General features: G+C 35.4%; 1 pseudogene across 1 annotated transcript; it reads left to right on the forward strand.

The window, feature by feature from the left end:
* The first annotated feature begins 3,186 nt into the window (after positions 1-3,186).
* On the forward strand, positions 3,187-4,577 carry LOC307060750 (elongation factor 1-alpha 1-like; annotated as a pseudogene). Its single transcript has one exon. The product of its transcript is annotated as an elongation factor 1-alpha 1-like (transcript).
* The last annotated feature ends 5,107 nt before the right edge of the window (positions 4,578-9,684 follow it).

Consider the following 9,684-nt stretch of genomic DNA (forward strand, 5'->3'; position numbering starts at 1 on the left):
CCAGAGAAAACCATGATTCAAAAAGACACATGCACCCCAATGTTCATTGTAGCACTATTTACAGTAGCCAGATCATGGAAGCCATCTAAATGCCTATCGATGGAAAAATGGGTAAAGAAGATGTAGTACATATATACAATGGAATGTTAGTCAACCATAAAATGGAACGAAATTGGGTCATTTGTAGAGATGTGGATGGATCTAGAGACTGTCACACAGAGTGAAGTGAGTCAGAAAGAGAAAAACAAATATCATATATTAATGCATATATGTGGAATCTAGAAAAATGGTACAGATGAACTGGTTTGCAAGGCAGAAATAGAGACACAGATGTAGAGAACAAAGGTATGGACACCAAGGGGGGAAAGCAGGGGGTGGGTGGCGGGTGGGATGAATTGGGAGATTGGGCTTGACATATATACACTGATATGTATAAAATAGATAACTAATAAGAACCTGCTGTACAAAATAATAAATATGATTCAAAAAAAGAATCTATAAAGTTATTTTTTTTTGTCATGTACTGATTATAGTCTAAAAAGAAAATAGGAAAGAGGGGGGAATGTAAAAATTCAGTTTTGTTATTATTTCTCCCATCATTTCAGTTGCTGAGTTCAATTACCAGAAGAAATGAATCCATTTAAGTTTGTAAAATAATGAAACATGGTTTCCTATCAATCGATACAATTGACTGTTAGAAAGCTATTAAAATACAAGAATATATAGATAACCCTATATGTGCTTGCTACTAGTTGTTTTATAAATATGTACTGGACACTCTTCTAAATTAAGACTTGAAAAATTTACCTATTGTTAAACATTAGTGTTTCCTGTAAACACATGGGCGTATCTGTGTTCATATTCCACATCGTTTTGATACTCAATTTTTCTTCTTTCTACATTCCCAGAGAGCACATATGCTATTCTGTCTCATTCTTTTTTGTTGGAGCTTTTAGCACAAGAGCAAACTTGCCACAGAGACAAGGCAAGAGGGGGTGAATGGTGAATGATTCTAACATTTCATCAAGTTCTCAATGTGGATCCATGTACCAAAATCTTTACTGTTATAGGGATGCTAGCGTCTTTTTTTTTCATTTAATATATATTTATAACATTTTATTGGAGTGTAATTGCTTTATAATGGTGTGTTAGTTTCTGCTTTATAACAAAGTGAATCAGCTATACATATACATATATCCCATATCTCCTTTTATTTCATATATCTATCTAAAATAAATTCAATATATTTTGGAAAATATATACATCTGAGAAATTGGAGTATTTCTTTAAATGACTGGATATGCAGTTTCTAATAAGTAATAGCAACTGCACAGTACACCTGTTCAAAGAATAACTGAAGGTATAAATGAATGCTTGAAAGAAATATCACCATGTGTTTATTATTGCTGTTGTAACAAATTGCCACAAACTGAATGGCTTATAATGATACAAGTTTATTATCTTGCATTTATGAAGATCAGAATTCCTAAATGAGTCACATTGAGTTAAAATCAAGATATTGACACATCTGCATTCTTCCTAGAGTTTCTATGGGAGAGTTTGTTTCCTTGTCTTTTCCAGAATCAAGAGGCTGCCTGTAGTCCTTGATGCATTGTTCAATTCCCTTATCTTCAATGCTACCAATGTCAGTATTTCTCACGCTGGCATTCCTCTGGTTCTCTTTTCTCTTTTAATGTAATCACCCTTGTGTCACATTTGCCCCACTGGGATAATATAGGATAATTTATTTATTTTAAAGTCAGTTGATTAGCAACCTTAATTCCAACTGCAGCTTTAATTTCCTCCTTTGCCATGTAAACTAACATATTCACAAGTTCCAGGAACTAGGACATGGAAATCTTTGGGAAGGTTATTATTTTGCCTACTATACTATGATACTATGTAATTAACTTAAAAGAGAGACAGACCTGGTAAGGAAGAGTTTTGGAGATAATGATAAGAATTTTAGACTGTATTTTAAATGGAAACAAATTAAAGAATTTAAGCAAGAGAAACATTAGCAATTCAATATGTCCTTTTAAAAGATCGCTTGTATGCAGTGTACACAGTTAATAGGAGTTAAGAGTGGATTTTCTCATGAATTTCATGAAAAATGTGAGAAAAAGAAAATTTAACAGAGCACAGATCCTAAGGTATTTAAATCAAATTTTGGACTCCCACTTAACTAGCTGAGTAGCTTTGGAAAATTCTGTCTCTGTTCCCTTATACGTAAATTGAGGATGACAGTGGTACCAAACTCCTAGTTTTTGTTTTCTTTTCTAATAAAACCAAGATAATGCATGCAAAGAGCCTAAGGTGTTAGTACATGAATTCCTTAATAAATGTTAGTTTTACTAATAATTGTTTAGGAGGTAAAACTTACCAAATGACTGAATGTGGATTTAAGACAAATATTGATAATCACTCCCAAATTTCTGAAAAATCAAGGCTTCTTTTTAATGGTAAAAACTAGAGTTGGAGCATATGTGATTAATGTACTACATGGATTTCCTTTTTTATTTGATGAACACAAGATGCTTGAGAGAACTCCATCTACAGATGTTGAGGAAAAGTTGCATGTAACTATTGCTCAGATACAGGTTTGGAATTGAGAGGAGAATCAACATATGTTTGCTTATGCCAATTCTGTCTTTCTTCATATAGAAGATGCTATATGTGTAATATTCACCATTATTTTTGTACCACACAGAAAGAAACAATAAATTAAAATTTCCAGTAGAAATATGACATGCAGTTAATCTAAAAGTGAATTACCTTTTTGATGTTAAATATTAAAGAAATTTACAGCTCAGAGTCAGTATAATAGAGTTGACTATTTTTGACAACTTGTGGGGAGATTAAATCATCTAGGTGAGCAGTCAGAGTGAAAAATGAAGGTTTTGGGGAAATATGACATGTAAGAGCAGAGGTAGAGGCATGAGAGATGGAGAAATAGAAATTATAGGTATGGTCAGTTTCTCTTTGAACTTAGCTGTCAGTGGAAGGGAGCTGGAAGAGAACATGGTGTCTGATGAATCTTATTTTCCTTTCTTTTTTTAAATGTGGGAGCAATCAGCCCATGTTTGAATATTGAATATTGATTAAAAGGAATAGGAAGGCTTTTTCACAATGGGTTTGCCACCAGAACACAGGTGTCATGAAAACCACTGCTAAATCTAATGCAAAATGAGAAAGGAAATAATTCATATCAACATCATCATCATTGGACATGTAGACTCAGGCAAGTCTACCACTACTGACCACCTGATCTACAAATGTGGTGGAATCAGCAAAAAAACCATCAAAAAAATTGAGAAGGAGCCTGCTGATATGGGAAAGAACTCCTTCAAGTATGCCTGGGTCTTGGATAACTGAAAGCTGAAACTGAGCTTGGTATCACTACTGATAGATATCTCCCTGTGGAAATTCAAGACCAACAAGTATTGTGTGACCATCATTGATGCCCCAGGACACAGAGACTTTATCAAAAACATGATTACAGGTACATCTCAGGCTGACTGTGCAGTGTCCTGATTGTTGCTGCTGGTGATGCTGAATTTGAAGCAGGTATCTCTAAGAATGGGCAGATCTGTGAGCATGCCCCTCTGGCTTACATACTGGGTGTGAAACAACTAATTGTTGGTGTTAAAAAGATGGATCCACTGAGCCACCCTACAGCCAGAAGAGATACAAGGAAATCTTTAAGAAGTCAACACTTACATTAAGAAAATTGGCTACAACCCCAACAGAGCAGTATTTGTGCCAATTTCTAGTTGAAATGGTGACAACAAGCTGGAACTAAGTGCTAACATGCCCTGGTTCAAGGGATTAAAAAGCTACCCATTAAGGTGGCAGTGCCTGTGGAACCATGCTACTTGAAGCTCTGGATTGCATCCTGCCACCAACTCATCCAATTGACAAGCCCTTGTGTCTGCCCTTCTAGGACATCTATAAAATTGTTGGTGTAGGTACTGTCCATGTGGGCTGAGTGGAGACTGGTGTTCTCAAATCCAGCATGGTGGTCACCTTTGCTCCAGTCATTGTTACAACTGAAGTAAACTCTATTGAAATGTACCATGAACCTTTGAGTGAAACTCTTCCTAGGGACAACATGGCCTTCAATACCAAGAACATGTCTGTCAAAGATGTCCATTGTGGCAGTGTGCCTTGTGACACCAAAAATGACCCACCAATGGAAGCAGCGGGCTTCACAGCCCAGGTGATTATCTTGAACAATTCCAGCCAGAGCAGTGCTGAATATGCAGCTGTGCTGTATTGTCACACAGCTTAAATTGCTTGCAAGTTTGCTGAGCTGAATGAGAAGATTGATTGTTGTTCTGGGAAAAAGCTGGAAGATGCTTCCAGATTCTTGAAATGTGGTGATTCCACCACCATTGATACGGTTCTTGGCAAGCCCATGTGTGTTGAGCGCTTCTGTGACAATCCTCGTCTGGGGCACTTTTGTGTTGGTGACATGAGACATGGTTGCTATGGGTGTCATCAAAACAGTGGACAAAAAGAGAGCTAGAGCTGGTAAGGTCACCAAGTCTGCCCAAAAAGCTCAGAAGGTTAAATGAATATTATCCCCAATCCCTGCCACCCATGTCTTAATCAGTGGTAGAAGAACAGTCTCAGAAGTGTTTGTCTCAGTTGGCCACTTAAGTTTAATAGTAAAAGACTGGTTAATGATAAAACACATCGTAAAACCTTCAGAAGGAAAGGAGAATGTCTTGTGGGCCATTTACATGTGTGTGCATGTGTGTGACTATTTTAAGTTATTAGTTTTTAAAATCAGTACTTTCTAATGGAAACAACTTGACCAAAAATCTGTCACAGAACTTTGAGACCCATTAAAACAAATTTTAATGAAGAACCTGTGTCTTCTTTTGGTCACCATTGTAACTTCCTATAGTCCTACTTAGGTGAAAGACTTTAATAGGAGTTTCCCAAAACTTATTTATGGTGTACCATCAGCTGTAACTTCAGAATTTGGTAATTCTGAATTAACATTTTTTTCTGCATAGGGATTTCGATTTTTTTTACCTTGTGAAAGTGGGAGGAATCACCTGTTTAAGTACATAGTGAAGAACTATGGGAAGAGTCTGTTGGTGCAACGTTTCATAGGTTAGGACAGATAAGCAAAGAGTAACTTTGTTTATATGTAAGATGACTTATAAGAAGGCCAAATTCTGTAATATTAAAGTTTGAGTGATATATTTAAGCTTCTGTATAATTACATCAATATTGAGTAAACTTGTTGGTATAATGTCAAATTTTAGTTTGCGGTTCTTGGAATGTGCATTCTCGCATTTACAAATATTAAAGTAGTAGAGCTAAAGTGTGAGGCTTCAATAGTATTGAGCACCGCCCTGCTAGAGTTAATTGTATCCAGCTTCTAGGAAAAAGAAAAGATACTGGAAGTTGAAAAATAAAAAGGACTAGGAGACAGGAAAAAGTGAATTATATAAAAGAATGGGGAAGAATAATTGACATTCTGTAGAAGGCAAGTTACATGGAGAGAAGAGGATAGGCTTCAGGACACATGCAGAGTAGTTTTCCCCTGATTGGTAGAGGCAATTCTGCCACTATAATGGGAGGGAAGGATAGAGTACCTGCAGAGATTCTGAAGAGAGATGTGGCAGGAAGGTGGAAGTGTTCCATTGGGTGGCTTGAAATCAGTCAGTGAAAGATGAGGAAAGGTCATCCACTGAGAGTAGTGGGGCAGAGATAAGGTTGAGGGATCCCATGAGAGAAAGTGTATGAAAATCATTGTAGCAAAGAGTGAATGAATGAATTCAATAAGAGAAATGTACTAAAATGGACAAGTGATACTGGAAATTTTGTTGAATGTAGTGATAAAAGACATTTACCTCATAGGGTTATTGTGAAGATTAACTGTTTGGCCTGGCATATAGTAAATGCAGCTATTATTAATATTCTCATGTAATAAATTCCAGATTATAAAATATGCTTGAGTGGAATTAAACTACTTTAATGCAAAAGAATGACTGAATTGATTTTGGAAAAAAATAGCAATGATTTTAGGGAATTTTCCTAAGAAGTAAGATGATTCTGGATAATAGAATTCAAGCGAGGCAAAGAGAAAAGCAAAGGCAAGATTATATGACTCACTCTGTCCATGATGATGGACATGCAAATACCTAGGCTAGCAACAGGCATCTGGTTGAAAAGGTAAACTGTAAACCATGTGCTAAAACCATAACAAACCATGGACTCTCCACAGGAGGCCAATAGGTGGCAATGCCGAAGTTGCACGTACAATTTAATTACAGGAGCTTCAAAGGAGCAGAGTTCATTAAGTTGGAATAATAACAGACATTAGGTAGAAGCATGGGTACTGTGACAGTTTAGCAATGGCCATTTGGATTGCAGTGCCCATGAGAAAGAGGGAAGGGGGTGGGGGTTAAATGGAACACTTCATGTCTAACCATGGATAGCTTCACATCATGTTTATTCCTTTCGGCAACAAACATGTTTAAGCAATATGCTGATCTATGAAGTAGTCCTAGGAATAATGTGAAGGACAGAAATGGCAAGTCTCTATCCTCAGTCATTTGCCATGGTAGTGAGAAAAAGAAGCTAGAAAAAATGGCCACATCAGCCACGAAGGGGACACGCTGTATTTTTTGAGGCCACATAAAGGAAGATCGTGAGACTCTTCGAGACTTAAGAGCACAGTAGATGTCAGCCAAGCATAGACCTCAGGAATAATGTCTTGGGAAAAGGAACCCATGTGCAATGGTCCTGAACAGAACAGAATGCAGCACGCTTATAAAATTAAAAGACATTTTGGCCAGAGTGTTGAGAGGGAGAGGAATGAGTGTTGAAAGATGAGACTGGTGATTTAGGCAGGGGTGAAAAGACAAAGTATTGCAGATTTAGTTAAGAACTTTGACTTCTTTGGAACTAAAACCAACAAGAAGTGTATTATATTACACATGGAAGATATATGATGATATTTCCAGTAAAAAAATGTGTATCGCACTTGCTGCATTGTGGAGAGTACCCTGGGTGCAGGTGACACAAACACACTATGGAAGTATATAGTCAGAGAAGTGGTGGAGAGCAAGAGAGGAGGATGAAGTGTGTGTGTGTCTGTGTGAATATACATATGAGTTTACACATGGGAATTATCTCTATTTTTATGTCTCTGTCTCTCCTTTTGTTCTTCTCTTCACACATACAATATAAGCAACAAGATGGTGATGAATTGGAAGTGGGAGAATAGGCTAAAATTGAAACAAATTAGATATTGCAGATATTACCATAACTGGAAGTGCAAAAATATTTATATTTATCCATGGTAAGAATAAAATTGAAATCAAGAATCAATGTGTAACTATTTTTGAAAATATAAAGGGCAGCTCTACACAGTTTGATATTAAAATCTAAGGAAAATTCCACCACAAGTATGTGAAAAATTTGGCAGTTCATATGAAAAAGCTAAAATTAAAGAAGCTGTAAGGTATATTTTATAGAGACACTCTTCAGTCTCCACTGAAAAAGCAAACAATATAACTGTCAAATGTGGCCTTTAGAGAACAGGGCTTTGTTAAAACACAGTTGCTCTTCTGCATCTCTCTTTACTGGAACGTTTTAATACATTTCTCTAATACCTTCTAGTTTACTGAAATATATATTTACTAAAATGCCCATAGAGATAACTTTCTTCTTCTCACTTCAGTCCAGCCTCCATCATCATGAGGTACTTCACTTCCAAAATGCATTATGACACTTGTGTCATATCCCCTCAGCCACATTTCTCATGCTTGACACAGTCTATTCTCCAAGATTATTGTGACCACAGCTCTAAATTTCATCAGGTGTAATTTTTAAACAATTTTTTTTCAGTCTGATCTCACTCTGCGCAGCAAATTTTATTCTGAACCTTTCATCCAAATATGTAAAACTGGTTTTCACTAGATTGGTAGAAAAATATGATTTAAATTCTTTTTAACAAGAGTTCCCAAACCATATCTTTCATTATTTATGTGTTCCATTCAGATTATAAACTGATACTGAGAATCAAGGATTTAGTTGACACAAACATTTTCATAATATGTCAGCAATATAAAATTCCTGTCCTCACCTACTTCAGTGTTTTTCTATAAATTGATCAGTCAGAATTCAAGTAAAAGTAATTTATTTTCAAAGTTTGAGATTGTATTAATCATACTTTATCTTTTTTGTCACATTTCTTGCCAACATTCCCAAATATTTCAGGCAGTGAGAAAGTATTTTCATTAACTGAGTATAAGAATCAATAGGCTCCATCTTTTAAACTACACCACATTTATGACTACTGACAGTCAGAAGGGAAGAGTGGCAGATTACACTGCTATCAATAATGCCAGGTTAGAACTCTATAAAAGCAAAAAATAAATAAAATAGTCGATGAAAAATGTGTGCTTCCAAGAGGGAGTTTTAAAAGTTTAGAAATGATCTTTGTGATGCTCATTGAGGAGTTTGATCTTTCTGACATTACAGTAGAGGCTCTTGAAAATAAATGTACAACATAGATCTATGTATAAAAGACCTAATCCATTTATAGACTGAAATAGTCCATTTACATTTTGTTTAAAAGGTATGAAGGGGCAATTGAAACAAGTTACAATTGACAAGAGAATGGATTTATGTAGTAGTTCAGATAGCTGTAGGAACAGGTTTTTATCATGGTTGACCAAGTGTGAACCACTACTTTCTTTTTACAAGTACTCTGATTTGAATTCTCATTAAGCTGTGTAAAACATCAGACTTTCAACATAGTATATATTCTAGAAATAAAGGCTATTAAGTTTTCAGCAGCCGTGGAAAGCCTGTAATTTATATCTTAGATGATGAGTCTTCAGATGGCTTTAAAACTGATTACATTTACATTTTTTGATTTAATCATTTCTGTTAGCACTACAAAATGATAGCACATTGTTATACAAAGGAAAGCTAATCTTTCTGACTTATGGAAAATAAAAATACTACTAGAAAGTTTCCCTGGTTTATGCTCCGTTCTCTGTTTCTGCAAATACCTGATAGTTTATCCTATTTATTTTGAAACTAGTGTAATGTTTTTACTCTTTAATTCAGTGCAATGACCATGAGCTTGAGTTCAGCCCTACTCTCATTATAAAATGCTACTTTGATCTAGTATTCAAAACTAGATGGAACTGAAGGCTGTGAGAGTAATTTATCATTTTGTGAGTATGGTAACAAACTAATGGGCTCTGATTATGAGATGTTGATTGTGTAGCGCCAAAATAACATAAATATATACTAAATTATTACTAAAAGAATAGCTGGCATATATATTTTATGTATTTTCTAAGAGAGAAAATTCTACATATAAACTTTTCATTGCCTTTTATTGCTTGAGATGAGGGCATAGTATGATGATTTTCAAACTGAGATTGCATAGCTAAGACATTGTAAACAAGACCTATTGTGATTTTAAAATATGTTCATAGTAGTGGTAAATATTTGTCATCCTCAGAAAATTGGCATAATTATGTTAATACTGTGGGTGAGTTTTCACTCAACTGATGACTATTTTAATATTAAAAAATATTTGATCCATCCTCACTCTATTCTGAGGTGAGATGAAATGCAATCTTCTTTTTATGTGTTATCACCAACATACTTGATCATTGTTCTCCTAGGATCATTTCATTA

This window comes from Hyperoodon ampullatus, assembly GCF_949752795.1.
Source record: "Hyperoodon ampullatus genome assembly, chromosome: 1".
NCBI classification, from domain to species: domain Eukaryota; kingdom Metazoa; phylum Chordata; class Mammalia; order Artiodactyla; family Ziphiidae; genus Hyperoodon; species Hyperoodon ampullatus.